The sequence below is a fragment of the Hypomesus nipponensis genome, chromosome 1 (genome assembly GCF_054491055.1).
Source record: "Hypomesus nipponensis isolate SF chromosome 1, ASM5449105v1, whole genome shotgun sequence".
NCBI lineage: Eukaryota > Metazoa > Chordata > Actinopteri > Osmeriformes > Osmeridae > Hypomesus > Hypomesus nipponensis.
The window spans coordinates 19,895,001-19,907,500 of record NC_140361.1 but is presented as its reverse complement, the minus strand read 5'-3'; the positions used below and the strand labels follow the sequence as shown (position 1 = coordinate 19,907,500).

The 12,500-nt window shown below is 48.0% G+C and overlaps 20 non-coding genes across 20 annotated transcripts; all 20 read right to left on the bottom strand.

The window, feature by feature from the left end:
* Positions 1 to 114: 114 nt before the first annotated feature.
* Positions 115 to 186, bottom strand: trnap-cgg (transfer RNA proline (anticodon CGG)). Its single transcript has one exon. It is a non-coding gene; the product is annotated as a tRNA-Pro (tRNA).
* A 610-nt stretch (positions 187 to 796) lies between these two features.
* On the bottom strand, positions 797 to 868 carry trnap-ugg (transfer RNA proline (anticodon UGG)). The gene has a single exon. It is a non-coding gene; the product is annotated as a tRNA-Pro (tRNA).
* A 620-nt stretch (positions 869 to 1,488) lies between these two features.
* Positions 1,489 to 1,560, bottom strand: trnap-ugg (transfer RNA proline (anticodon UGG)). The gene has a single exon. It is a non-coding gene; the product is annotated as a tRNA-Pro (tRNA).
* A 263-nt stretch (positions 1,561 to 1,823) lies between these two features.
* On the bottom strand, positions 1,824 to 1,895 carry trnap-ugg (transfer RNA proline (anticodon UGG)). The gene has a single exon. It is a non-coding gene; the product is annotated as a tRNA-Pro (tRNA).
* A 274-nt stretch (positions 1,896 to 2,169) lies between these two features.
* On the bottom strand, positions 2,170 to 2,241 carry trnap-ugg (transfer RNA proline (anticodon UGG)). The gene has a single exon. It is a non-coding gene; the product is annotated as a tRNA-Pro (tRNA).
* A 944-nt stretch (positions 2,242 to 3,185) lies between these two features.
* trnap-ugg (transfer RNA proline (anticodon UGG)) lies at positions 3,186 to 3,257 on the bottom strand. Its single transcript has one exon. It is a non-coding gene; the product is annotated as a tRNA-Pro (tRNA).
* A 1,290-nt stretch (positions 3,258 to 4,547) lies between these two features.
* trnap-ugg (transfer RNA proline (anticodon UGG)) lies at positions 4,548 to 4,619 on the bottom strand. The gene has a single exon. It is a non-coding gene; the product is annotated as a tRNA-Pro (tRNA).
* Positions 4,620 to 5,228: 609 nt separating this feature from the next.
* trnap-ugg (transfer RNA proline (anticodon UGG)) lies at positions 5,229 to 5,300 on the bottom strand. Its single transcript has one exon. It is a non-coding gene; the product is annotated as a tRNA-Pro (tRNA).
* Positions 5,301 to 5,909: 609 nt separating this feature from the next.
* Positions 5,910 to 5,981, bottom strand: trnal-cag (transfer RNA leucine (anticodon CAG)). The gene has a single exon. It is a non-coding gene; the product is annotated as a tRNA-Leu (tRNA).
* A 609-nt stretch (positions 5,982 to 6,590) lies between these two features.
* trnap-cgg (transfer RNA proline (anticodon CGG)) lies at positions 6,591 to 6,662 on the bottom strand. The gene has a single exon. It is a non-coding gene; the product is annotated as a tRNA-Pro (tRNA).
* A 263-nt stretch (positions 6,663 to 6,925) lies between these two features.
* trnap-ugg (transfer RNA proline (anticodon UGG)) lies at positions 6,926 to 6,997 on the bottom strand. The gene has a single exon. It is a non-coding gene; the product is annotated as a tRNA-Pro (tRNA).
* Positions 6,998 to 7,617: 620 nt separating this feature from the next.
* trnap-cgg (transfer RNA proline (anticodon CGG)) lies at positions 7,618 to 7,689 on the bottom strand. Its single transcript has one exon. It is a non-coding gene; the product is annotated as a tRNA-Pro (tRNA).
* Positions 7,690 to 8,299: 610 nt separating this feature from the next.
* trnap-ugg (transfer RNA proline (anticodon UGG)) lies at positions 8,300 to 8,371 on the bottom strand. Its single transcript has one exon. It is a non-coding gene; the product is annotated as a tRNA-Pro (tRNA).
* Positions 8,372 to 8,991: 620 nt separating this feature from the next.
* trnap-ugg (transfer RNA proline (anticodon UGG)) lies at positions 8,992 to 9,063 on the bottom strand. The gene has a single exon. It is a non-coding gene; the product is annotated as a tRNA-Pro (tRNA).
* Positions 9,064 to 9,326: 263 nt separating this feature from the next.
* On the bottom strand, positions 9,327 to 9,398 carry trnap-ugg (transfer RNA proline (anticodon UGG)). The gene has a single exon. It is a non-coding gene; the product is annotated as a tRNA-Pro (tRNA).
* Positions 9,399 to 9,672: 274 nt separating this feature from the next.
* Positions 9,673 to 9,744, bottom strand: trnap-ugg (transfer RNA proline (anticodon UGG)). The gene has a single exon. It is a non-coding gene; the product is annotated as a tRNA-Pro (tRNA).
* A 955-nt stretch (positions 9,745 to 10,699) lies between these two features.
* trnap-cgg (transfer RNA proline (anticodon CGG)) lies at positions 10,700 to 10,771 on the bottom strand. The gene has a single exon. It is a non-coding gene; the product is annotated as a tRNA-Pro (tRNA).
* A 610-nt stretch (positions 10,772 to 11,381) lies between these two features.
* Positions 11,382 to 11,453, bottom strand: trnap-ugg (transfer RNA proline (anticodon UGG)). Its single transcript has one exon. It is a non-coding gene; the product is annotated as a tRNA-Pro (tRNA).
* Positions 11,454 to 12,073: 620 nt separating this feature from the next.
* On the bottom strand, positions 12,074 to 12,145 carry trnap-ugg (transfer RNA proline (anticodon UGG)). Its single transcript has one exon. It is a non-coding gene; the product is annotated as a tRNA-Pro (tRNA).
* A 263-nt stretch (positions 12,146 to 12,408) lies between these two features.
* trnap-ugg (transfer RNA proline (anticodon UGG)) lies at positions 12,409 to 12,480 on the bottom strand. The gene has a single exon. It is a non-coding gene; the product is annotated as a tRNA-Pro (tRNA).
* Between the last annotated feature and the right edge of the window lie 20 nt (positions 12,481 to 12,500).

The window sequence follows — 12,500 nt, the reverse complement described above, 5'->3', positions numbered from 1 at the left end:
AGAAGAGAAACTCCCCCAGCAAATCACCCCAAACCACGTTGGGTAAAGGACTCATCTGGGATTTGAACAGGAGCCCTCGTTACCAGGTACCTTCCTTTGTCAACGTACTCTAAAGGGCTCGTCCAGGATTTGAACCAGGGACCTCTCGCACCCGAAGCGAGAATCATACCCCTAGACCAACGAGCCACAATTTGGTGGCAGTTTTGGTTGATCCATTTGTTTTCAAATAACATGCTTAGACAAAAGCTCCATGCACCCTTAGCGAGAATCATACCACGAGACCAACGAGCCACGTTTCTGTCAGTGTTTTGGTTGACTGTTTGTTTTCACATAACATGCTCAGAAAAAAAAGGAGAAACATGACCCCAAACCACGTTGGGTAAAGGACTCATCTGGGATTTGAACAGGAGCCCTCGTCACCAGGTACCTTCCTTTGTCAACGTACTCTAAAGGGCTCGTCCGGGATTTGAACCCGGGACCTCTCGCACCCAAAGCGAGAATCATACCCCTAGACCACAAGCCACACTTTGGTGCCAGTTTTGGTTGATCTATTTGTTTTCACATAACATGCTTAGACAAAAGCTCCATGCACCCTTAGTGAGAATCATACCACGAGACCAACGAGCCACGTTTCTGTCAGTGTTTCGGTTGACTGTTTGTTTTCACATAACATGCGTCGACAAGAAGAGAAACTCCCCCAGCAAATCACCCCAAACCACGTTGGGTAAAGGACTCATCTGGGATTTGAACAGGAGCCCTCATTACCAGGTACCTTCCTTTGTCAACGTACTCTAAAGGGCTCGTCCGGGATTTGAACCCGGGACCTCTCGCACCCAAAGCAAGAATCATACCCCTAGACCAACGAGCCACACTTTGGTGCCAGTTTTGGTTGATCTATTTGTTTTCACATAACATGCTTAGACAAAAGCTCCATGCACCCTTAGTGAGAATCATACCACGAGACCAACGAGCCACGTTTCTGTCAGTGTTTCGGTTGACTGTTTGTTTTCACATAACATGCGTCGACAAGAAGAGAAACTCCCCCAGTAAATCACCCCAAACCACGTTGGGTAAAGGACTCATCTGGGATTTGAACGTGAGCCCTCGTCACCAGGTACCTTCCTTTGTCAAAGTTCTCTAAAGGGCTCGTCCGGGATTTGAACACAGGACCTCTCTTACCCACAGCGAGAATCATACCCCTAGACCAACGAGCCACAATTTGGTCCCAGTTTTGGTTGATCGATTTGTTTTCACACAACATGCTTAGATAAAAGCTCCATGCACCCTTAGTGAGAATCATACCACGAGACCAACGAGCCACGTTTCTGTCAGTTTTTTGGTTGACTGTTTGTTTTCACATAACATGCGTCGACAAGAAGAGAAACTCCACCAGCAAATCACCCGAAACCACGTTAGGTAAAGGACTCATCTGGGATTTGAACAGGAGCCCTCGTCACCAGGTACCTTCCTTTGTCAACGTACTTTAAAGGGCTCGTCCGGGATTTGAACCCGGGACATCTCGCACCCAAAGCGAGAATCATACCCCTAGACCAACGAGCCACACTTTGGTGCCAGTTTTGGTTGATCGATTTGTTTTCACATAACATGCTTAGACAAAAGCTCCATGCACCCTTAGCGAGAATCATACCACGAGACCAACGAGCCACGTTTCTGTCAGTGTTTTGGTTGACTGTTTGTTTTCACATAACATGCTCGGACAAAAGGAGAAACATGACCCCAAACCACGTTGGGTAAAGGACTCATCTGGGATTTGAACAGGAGCCCTCGTCACCAGGTACCTTCCTTTGTCAATGTACTCTAAAGGGCTCGTCCGGGATTTGAACCCAGGACCCCTCGCACCCAAAGCGAGAATCATACCCCTAGACCAACGAGCCACAATTTGGTCCCAGTTTTGGTTGATCGATTTGTTTTCACATAACATGCTTAGACAAAAGCTCCATGCACCCTTAGTGAGAATCATACCACGAGACCAACGAGCCACGTTTCTGTCAGTGTTTCGGTTGACTGTTTGTTTTCACATAACATGCGTCGACAAGAACAGAAACTCCCCCAGCAAATCACCCCAAACCACGTTGGGTAAAGGACTCATCTGGGATTTGAACGTGAGCCCTCGTCACCAGGTACCTTCCTCTATCAAAGTTCTCTAAAGGGCTCGTCCGGGATTTGAACCCGGGACCTCTCGCACCCAAAGCGAGAATCATACCCCTAGACCAACGAGCCACAATTTGGTGGCAGTTTTGGTTGATCGATTTGTTTTCAAATAACATGCTTAGCCAAAAGCTCCATGCACCCTTAGCGAGAATCATACCACGAGACCAACGAGCCACGTTTCTGTCAGTGTTTTGGTTGACTGTTTGTTTTCACATAACATGCTCGGACAAAAGGAGAAACATGACCCCAAACCACGTTGGGTAAAGGACTCATCTGGGATTTGAACAGGAGCCCTCGTCACCAGGTACCTTCCTTTGTCAATGTACTCTAAAGGGCTCGTCCGGGATTTGAACCCCGGACCCCTCGCACCCAAAGCGAGAATCATACCCCTAGACCAACGAGCCACAATTTGGTCCCCGTTTTGGTTCATCGATTTGTTTTGACATAACATGCTTAGACAAAAGCTCCATGCACCCTTAGTGAGAATCATACCACGAGACCAACGAGCCACGTTTCTGTCAGTGTTTCGGTTGACTGTTTGTTTTCACATAACATGCGTCGACAAGAAGAGAAACTCCCCCAGCAAATCACCCCAAACCACGTTGGGTAAAGGACTCATCTGGGATTTGAACGTGAGCCCTCGTCACCAGGTACCTTCCTCTGTCAAAGTTCTCTAAAGGGCTCGTACGGGATTAGAACCCGGGACCTCTCGCACCCGAAGCGAGAATCATACCCCTAGACCAACGAGCCACAATTTGGTGGCAGTTTTGGTTGATCGATTTGTTTTCAAATAACATGCTTAGCCAAAAGCTCCATGCACCCTTAGCGAGAATCATACCACGAGACCAACGAGCCACGTTTCTGTCAGTGTTTCGGTTGACTGTTTGTTTTCACATAACATGCTCAGACAAAAGGAGAAACATGACCCCAAACCACGTTGGGTAAAGGACTCATCTGGGATTTGAACAGGAGCCCTCGTCACCAGGTACCTTCCTTTGTCAACGTACTCTAAAGGGCTCGTCCGGGATTTGAACCCGGGACCTCTCGCACCCAAAGCGAGAATCATACCCCTAGACCAACGAGCCACACTTTGGTGCCAGTTTTGGTTGATCTATTTGTTTTCACATAACATGCTTAGACAAAAGCTCCATGCACCCTTAGTGAGAATCATACCACGAGACCAACGAGCCACGTTTCTGTCAGTGTTTCGGTTGACTGTTTGTTTTCACATAACATGCGTTGACAAGAAGAGAAACTCCCCCAGCAAATCCCCCCAAACCACGTTGGGTAAAGGACTCATCTGGGATTTGAACGTGAGCCCTCGTCACCAGGTACCTTCCTCTGTCAAAGTTCTCTAAAGGGCTCGTACGGGATTAGAACCCGGGACCTCTCGCACCCAAAGCGAGAATCATACCCCTAGACCAACGAGCCACAATTTGGTGGCAGTTTAGGTTGATCGATTTGTTTTCAAATAACATGCTTAGCCAAAAGCTCCATGCACCCTTAGCGAGAATCATACCACGAGACCAACGAGCCACGTTTCTGTCAGTGTTTTGGTTGACTGTTTGTTTTCACATAACATGCTCGGACAAAAGGAGAAACATGACCCCAAACCACGTTGGGTAAAGGACTCATCTGGGATTTGAACAGGAGCCCTCGTCACCAGGTACCTTCCTTTGTCAATGTACTCTAAAGGGCTCGTCCGGGATTTGAACCCCGGACCCCTCGCACCCAAAGCGAGAATCATACCCCTAGACCAACGAGCCACAATTTGGTCCCCGTTTTGGTTCATCGATTTGTTTTGACATAACATGCTTAGACAAAAGCTCCATGCACCCTTAGTGAGAATCATACCACGAGACCAACGAGCCACGTTTCTGTCAGTGTTTCGGTTGACTGTTTGTTTTCACATAACATGCGTCGACAAGAAGAGAAACTCCCCCAGCAAATCACCCCAAACCACGTTGGGTAAAGGACTCATCTGGGATTTGAACGTGAGCCCTCGTCACCAGGTACCTTCCTCTGTCAAAGTTCTCTAAAGGGCTCGTACGGGATTAGAACCCGGGACCTCTCGCACCCGAAGCGAGAATCATACCCCTAGACCAACGAGCCACAATTTGGTTGCAGTTTTGGTTGATCGATTTGTTTTTAAATAACATGCTTAGCCAAAAGCTCCATGCACCCTTAGCGAGAATCATACCACGAGACCAACGAGCCACGTTTCTGTCAGTGTTTCGGTTGACTGTTTGTTTTCACATAACATGCTCAGACAAAAGGAGAAACATGACCCCAAACCACGTTGGGTAAAGGACTCATCTGGGATTTGAACAGGAGCCCTCGTCACCAGGTACCTTCCTTTGTCAACGTACTCTAAAGGGCTCGTCCGGGATTTGAACCCGGGACCTCTCGCACCCAAAGCGAGAATCATACCCCTAGACCAACGAGCCACACTTTGGTGCCAGTTTTGGTTGATCTATTTGTTTTCACATAACATGCTTAGACAAAAGCTCCATGCACCCTTAGTGAGAATCATACCACGAGACCAACGAGCCACGTTTCTGTCAGTGTTTCGGTTGACTGTTTGTTTTCACATAACATGCGTCGACAAGAAGAGAAACTCCCCCAGCAAATCCCCCCAAACCACGTTGGGTAAAAGGCTCATCTGGGATTTGAACGTGAGCCCTCGTCACCAGGTACCTTCCTCTGTCAAAGTTCTCTAAAGGGCTCGTACGGGATTAGAACCCGGGACCTCTCACACCCGAAGCGAGAATCATACCCCTAGACCAACGAGCCACAATTTGGTGGCAGTTTTGGTTGATCGATTTGTTTTCAAATAACATGCTTAGCCAAAAGCTCCATGCACCCTTAGCGAGAATCATACCACGAGACCAACGAGCCACGTTTCTGTCAGTGTTTCGGTTGACTGTTTGTTTTCACATAACATGCTCAGACAAAAGGAGAAACATGACCCCAAACCACGTTGGGTAAAGGACTCATCTGGGATTTGAACAGGAGCCCTCGTCACCAGGTACCTTCCTTTGTCAACGTACTCTAAAGGGCTCGTCCGGGATTTGAACCCGGGACCTCTCGCACCCAAAGCGAGAATCATACCCCTAGACCAACGAGCCACACTTTGGTGCCAGTTTTGGTTGATCTATTTGTTTTCACATAACATGCTTAGACAAAAGCTCCATGCACCCTTAGTGAGAATCATACCACGAGACCAACGAGCCACGTTTCTGTCAGTGTTTCGGTTGACTGTTTGTTTTCACATAACATGCGTCGACAAGAAGAGAAACTCCCCCAGCAAATCCCCCCAAACCACGTTGGGTAAAGGACTCATCTGGGATTTGAACGTGAGCCCTCGTCACCAGGTACCTTCCTCTGTCAAAGTTCTCTAAAGGGCTCGTACGGGATTAGAACCCGGGACCTCTCGCACCCGAAGCGAGAATCATACCCCTAGACCAACGAGCCACAATTTGGTGGCAGTTTTGGTTGATCGATTTGTTTTCAAATAACATGCTTAGCCAAAAGCTCCATGCACCCTTAGCGAGAATCATACCACGAGACCAACGAGCCACGTTTCTGTCAGTGTTTCGGTTGACTGTTTGTTTTCACATAACATGCTCAGACAAAAGGAGAAACATGACCCCAAACCACGTTGGGTAAAGGACTCATCTGGGATTTGAACAGGAGCCCTCGTTACCAGGTACCTTCCTTTGTCAACGTACTCTAAAGGGCTCGTCCGGGATTTGAACCCGGGACCTCTCGCACCTGAAGCTAGAATCATACCCCTAGACCAACGAGCCACAATTTGGTGGCAGTTTTGGTTGATCGATTTGTTTTCAAATAACATGCTTAGCCAAAAGCTCCATGCACCCTTAGCGAGAATCATACCACGAGACCAACGAGCCACGTTTCTGTCAGTGTTTCGGTTGACTGTTTGTTTTCACATAACATGCTCGGACAAAAGGAGAAACATGACCCCAAACCACGTTGGGTAAAGGACTCATCTGGGATTTGAACAGGAGCCCTCGTCACCAGGTACCTTCCTTTGTCAATGTACTCTAAAGGGCTCGTCCGGGATTTGAACCCCGGACCCCTCGCACCCAAAGCGAGAATCATACCCCTAGACCAACGAGCCACAATTTGGTCCCCGTTTTGGTTCATCGATTTGTTTTGACATAACATGCTTAGACAAAAGCTCCATGCACCCTTAGTGAGAATCATACCACGAGACCAACGAGCCATGTTTCTGTCAGTGTTTCGGTTGACTGTTTGTTTTCACATAACATGCGTCGACAAGAAGAGGAACTCCCCCAGCAAATCACCCCAAACCACGTTGGGTAAAGGACTCATCTGGGATTTGAACAGGAGCCCTCGTTACCAGGTACCTTCCTTTGTCAACGTACTCTAAAGGGCTCGTCCAGGATTTGAACCCGGGACCTCTCGCACCCGAAGCGAGAATCATACCCCTAGACCAACGAGCCACAATTTGGTGGCAGTTTTGGTTGATCGATTTGTTTTCAAATAACATGCTTAGCCAAAAGCTCCATGCACCCTTAGCGAGAATCATACCACGAGACCAACGAGCCACGTTTCTGTCAGTGTTTTGGTTGACTGTTTGTTTTCACATAACATGCTCGGACAAAAGGAGAAACATGACCCCAAACCACGTTGGGTAAAGGACTCATCTGGGATTTGAACAGGAGCCCTCGTCACCAGGTACCTTCCTTTGTCAACGTACTCTAAAGGGCTCGTCCGGGATTTGAACCCGGGCCCTCTCGCACCCAAAGCGAGAATCATACCCCTAGACCAACGAGCCACACTTTGGTGCCAGTTTTGGTTGATCTATTTGTTTTCACATAACATGCTTAGACAAAAGCTCCATGCACCCTTAGTGAGAATCATACCACGAGACCAACGAGCCACGTTTCTGTCAGTGTTTCGGTTGACTGTTTGTTTTCACATAACATGCGTCGACAAGAAGAGAAACTCCCCCAGCAAATCCCCCCAAACCACGTTGGGTAAAGGACTCATCTGGGATTTGAACGTGAGCCCTCGTCACCAGGTACCTTCCTCTGTCAAAGTTCTCTAAAGGGCTCGTACGGGATTAGAACCCGGGACCTCTCGCACCCGAAGCGAGAATCATACCCCTAGACCAACGAGCCACAATTTGGTGGCAGTTTTGGTTGATCGATTTGTTTTCACATAACATGCTTAGACAAAAGCTCCATTCACCCTTAGTGAGAATCATACCGCGAGACCAACGAGCCACGTTTCTGTCAGTGTTTCGGTTGACTGTTTGTTTTCACATAACATGCGTCGACAAGAAGAGAAACTCCCCCAGCAAATCACCCCAAACCACGTTGGGTAAAGCACTCATCTGGGATTTGAACAGGAGCCCTCGTCACCAGGTACCTTCCTTTGTCAACGTACTCTAAAGGGCTCGTCCAGGATTTGAACCAGGGACCTCTCGCACCCGAAGCGAGAATCATACCCCTAGACCAACGAGCCACAATTTGGTGGCAGTTTTGGTTGATCCATTTGTTTTCAAATAACATGCTTAGACAAAAGCTCCATGCACCCTTAGCGAGAATCATACCACGAGACCAACGAGCCACGTTTCTGTCAGTGTTTTGGTTGACTGTTTGTTTTCACATAACATGCTCAGAAAAAAAAGGAGAAACATGACCCCAAACCACGTTGGGTAAAGGACTCATCTGGGATTTGAACAGGAGCCCTCGTCACCAGGTACCTTCCTTTGTCAACGTACTCTAAAGGGCTCGTCCGGGATTTGAACCCGGGACCTCTCGCACCTAAAGCGAGAATCATACCCCTAGACCACAAGCCACACTTTGGTGCCAGTTTTGGTTGATCTATTTGTTTTCACATAACATGCTTAGACAAAAGCTCCATGCACCCTTAGTGAGAATCATACCACGAGACCAACGAGCCACGTTTCTGTCAGTGTTTCGGTTGACTGTTTGTTTTCACATAACATGCGTCGACAAGAAGAGAAACTCCCCCAGCAAATCACCCCAAACCCCGTTGGGTAAAGGACTCATCTGGGATTTGAACAGGAGCCCTCATTACCAGGTACCTTCCTTTGTCAACGTATTCTAAAGGGCTCGTCCGGGATTTGAACCCGGGACCTCTCGCACCCAAAGCAAGAATCATACCCCTAGACCAACGAGCCACACTTTGGTGCCAGTTTTGGTTGATCTATTTGTTTTCACATAACATGCTTAGACAAAAGCTCCATGCACCCTTAGTGAGAATCATACCACGAGACCAACGAGCCACGTTTCTGTCAGTGTTTCGGTTGACTGTTTGTTTTCACATAACATGCGTCGACAAGAAGAGAAACTCCCCCAGTAAATCACCCCAAACCACGTTGGGTAAAGGACTCATCTGGGATTTGAACGTGAGCCCTCGTCACCAGGTACCTTCCTTTGTCAAAGTTCTCTAAAGGGCTCGTCCGGGATTTGAACACAGGACCTCTCTTACCCACAGCGAGAATCATACCCCTAGACCAACGAGCCACAATTTGGTCCCAGTTTTGGTTGATCGATTTGTTTTCACACAACATGCTTAGATAAAAGCTCCATGCACCCTTAGTGAGAATCATACCACGAGACCAACGAGCCACGTTTCTGTCAGTTTTTTGGTTGACTGTTTGTTTTCACATAACATGCGTCGACAAGAAGAGAAACTCCACCAGCAAATCACCCGAAACCACGTTGGGTAAAGGACTCATCTGGGATTTGAACAGGAGCCCTCGTCACCAGGTACCTTCCTTTGTCAACGTACTCTAAAGGGCTCGTCCGGGATTTGAACCCGGGACATCTCGCACCCAAAGCGAGAATCATACCCCTAGACCAACGAGCCACACTTTGGTGCCAGTTTTGGTTGATCGATTTGTTTTCACATAACATGCTTAGACAAAAGCTCCATGCACCCTTAGCGAGAATCATACCACGAGACCAACGAGCCACGTTTCTGTCAGTGTTTTGGTTGACTGTTTGTTTTCACATAACATGCTCGGACAAAAGGAGAAACATGACCCCAAACCACGTTGGGTAAAGGACTCATCTGGGATTTGAACAGGAGCCCTCGTCACCAGGTACCTTCCTTTGTCAATGTACTCTAAAGGGCTCGTCCGGGATTTGAACCCAGGACCCCTCGCACCCAAAGCGAGAATCATACCCCTAGACCAACGAGCCACAATTTGGTCCCAGTTTTGGTTGATCGATTTGTTTTCACATAACATGCTTAGACAAAAGCTCCATGCACCCTTAGTGAGAATCATACCACGAGACCAACGAGCCACGTTTCTGTCAGTGTTTCGGTTGACTGTTTGTTTTCACATAACATGCGTCGACAAGAAGAGAAACTCCCCCAGCAAATCACCCCAAACCACGTTGGGTAAAGGACTCATCTGGGATTTGAACGTGAGCCCTCGTCACCAGGTACCTTCCTCTATCAAAGTTCTCTAAAGGGCTCGTCCGGGATTTGAACCCGGGACCTCTCGCACCCAAAGCGAGAATCATACCCCTAGACCAACGAGCCACAATTTGGTGGCAGTTTTGGTTGATCGATTTGTTTTCAAATAACATGCTTAGCCAAAAGCTCCATGCACCCTTAGCGAGAATCATACCACGAGACCAACGAGCCACGTTTCTGTCAGTGTTTTGGTTGACTGTTTGTTTTCACATAACATGCTCGGACAAAAGGAGAAACATGACCCCAAACCACGTTGGGTAAAGGACTCATCTGGGATTTGAACAGGAGCCCTCGTCACCAGGTACCTTCCTTTGTCAATGTACTCTAAAGGGCTCGTCCGGGATTTGAACCCCGGACCCCTCGCACCCAAAGCGAGAATCATACCCCTAGACCAACGAGCCACAATTTGGTCCCCGTTTTGGTTGATCTATTTGTTTTCACATAACATGCTTAGACAAAAGCTCCATGCACCCTTAGTGAGAATCATACCACGAGACCAACGAGCCACGTTTCTGTCAGTGTTTCGGTTGACTGTTTGTTTTCACATAACATGCGTCGACAAGAAGAGAAACTCCCCCAGCAAATCACCCCAAACCACGTTGGGTAAAGGACTCATCTGGGATTTGAACGTGAGCCCTCGTCACCAGGTACCTTCCTCTGTCAAAGTTCTCTAAAGGGCTCGTACGGGATTAGAACCCGGGACCTCTCGCACCCGAAGCGAGAATCATACCCCTAGACCAACGAGCCACAATTTGGTGGCAGTTTTGGTTGATCGATTTGTTTTCACATAACATGCTTAGACAAAAGCTCCATGCACCCTTAGTGAGAATCATACCACGAGACCAACGAGCCACGTTTCTGTCAGTGTTTCGGTTGACTGTTTGTTTTCACATAACATGCGTCGACAAGAAGAGAAACTCCCCCAGCAAATCACCCCAAACCACGTTGGGTAAAGGACTCATCTGGGATTTGAACAGGAGCCCTCGTCACCAGGTACCTTCCTTTGTCAACGTACTCTAAAGGGCTCGTCCAGGATTTGAACCAGGGACCTCTCGCACCCGAAGCGAGAATCATACCCCTAGACCAACGAGCCACAATTTGGTGGCAGTTTTGGTTGATCCATTTGTTTTCAAATAACATGCTTAGACAAAAGCTCCATGCACCCTTAGCGAGAATCATACCACGAGACCAACGAGCCACGTTTCTGTCAGTGTTTTGGTTGACTGTTTGTTTTCACATAACATGCTCAGAAAAAAAAGGAGAAACATGACCCCAAACCACGTTGGGTAAAGGACTCATCTGGGATTTGAACAGGAGCCCTCGTCACCAGGTACCTTCCTTTGTCAACGTACTCTAAAGGGCTCGTCCGGGATTTGAACCCGGGACCTCTCGCACCTAAAGCGAGAATCATACCCCTAGACCACAAGCCACACTTTGGTGCCAGTTTTGGTTGATCTATTTGTTTTCACATAACATGCTTAGACAAAAGCTCCATGCACCCTTAGTGAGAATCATACCACGAGACCAACGAGCCACGTTTCTGTCAGTGTTTCGGTTGACTGTTTGTTTTCACATAACATGCGTCGACAAGAAGAGAAACTCCCCCAGCAAATCACCCCAAACCACGTTGGGTAAAGGACTCATCTGGGATTTGAACAGGAGCCCTCATTACCAGGTACCTTCCTTTGTCAACGTACTCTAAAGGGCTCGTCCGGGATTTGAACCCGGGACCTCTCGCACCCAAAGCGAGAATCATACCCCTAGACCAACGAGCCACACTTTGGTGCCAGTTTTGGTTGATCTATTTGTTTTCACATAACATGCTTAGACAAAAGCTCCATGCACCCTTAGTGAGAATCATACCACGAGACCAACGAGCCACGTTTCTGTCAGTGTTTCGGTTGACTGTTTGTTTTCACATAACATGCGTCGACAAGAAGAGAAACTCCCCCAGTAAATCACCCCAAACCACGTTGGGTAAAGGACTCATCTGGGATTTGAACGTGAGCCCTCGTCACCAGGTACCTTCCTTTGTCAAAGTTCTCTAAAGGGCTCGTCCGGGATTTGAACACAGGACCTCTCTTACCCACAGCGAGAATCATACCCCTAGACCAACGAGCCACAATTTGGTCCCAGTTTTGGTTGATCGATTTGTTTTCACACAACATGCTTAGATAAAAGCTCCATGCACCCTTAGTGAGAATCATACCACGAGACCAACGAGCCACGTTTCTGTCAGTTTTTTGGTTGACTGTTTGTTTTCACATAACATGCGTCGACAAGAAGAGAAACTCCACCAGCAAATCACCCGAAACCACGTTGGGTAAAGGACTCATCTGGGATTTGAACAGGAGCCCTCGTCACCAGGTACCTTCCTTTGTCAACGTACTCTAAAGGGCTCGTCCGGGATTTGAACCCGGGACATCTCGCACCCAAAGCGAGAATCATACCCCTAGACCAACGAGCCACACTTTGGTGCCAGTTTTGGTTGATCGATTTGTTTTCACATAACATGCTTAGACAAAAGCTCCATGCACCCTTAGCGAGAATCATACCACGAGACCAACGAGCCACGTTTCTGTCAGTGTTTTGGTTGACTGTTTGTTTTCACATAACATGCTCGGACAAAAGGAGAAACATGACCCCAAACCACGTTGGGTAAAGGACTCATCTGGGATTTGAACAGGAGCCCTCGTCACCAGGTACCTTCCTTTGTCAATGTACTCTAAAGGGCTCATCCGGGATTTGAACCCAGGACCCCTCGCACCCAAAGCGAGAATCATACCCCTAGACCAACGAGCCACAATTTGGTCCCAGTTTTG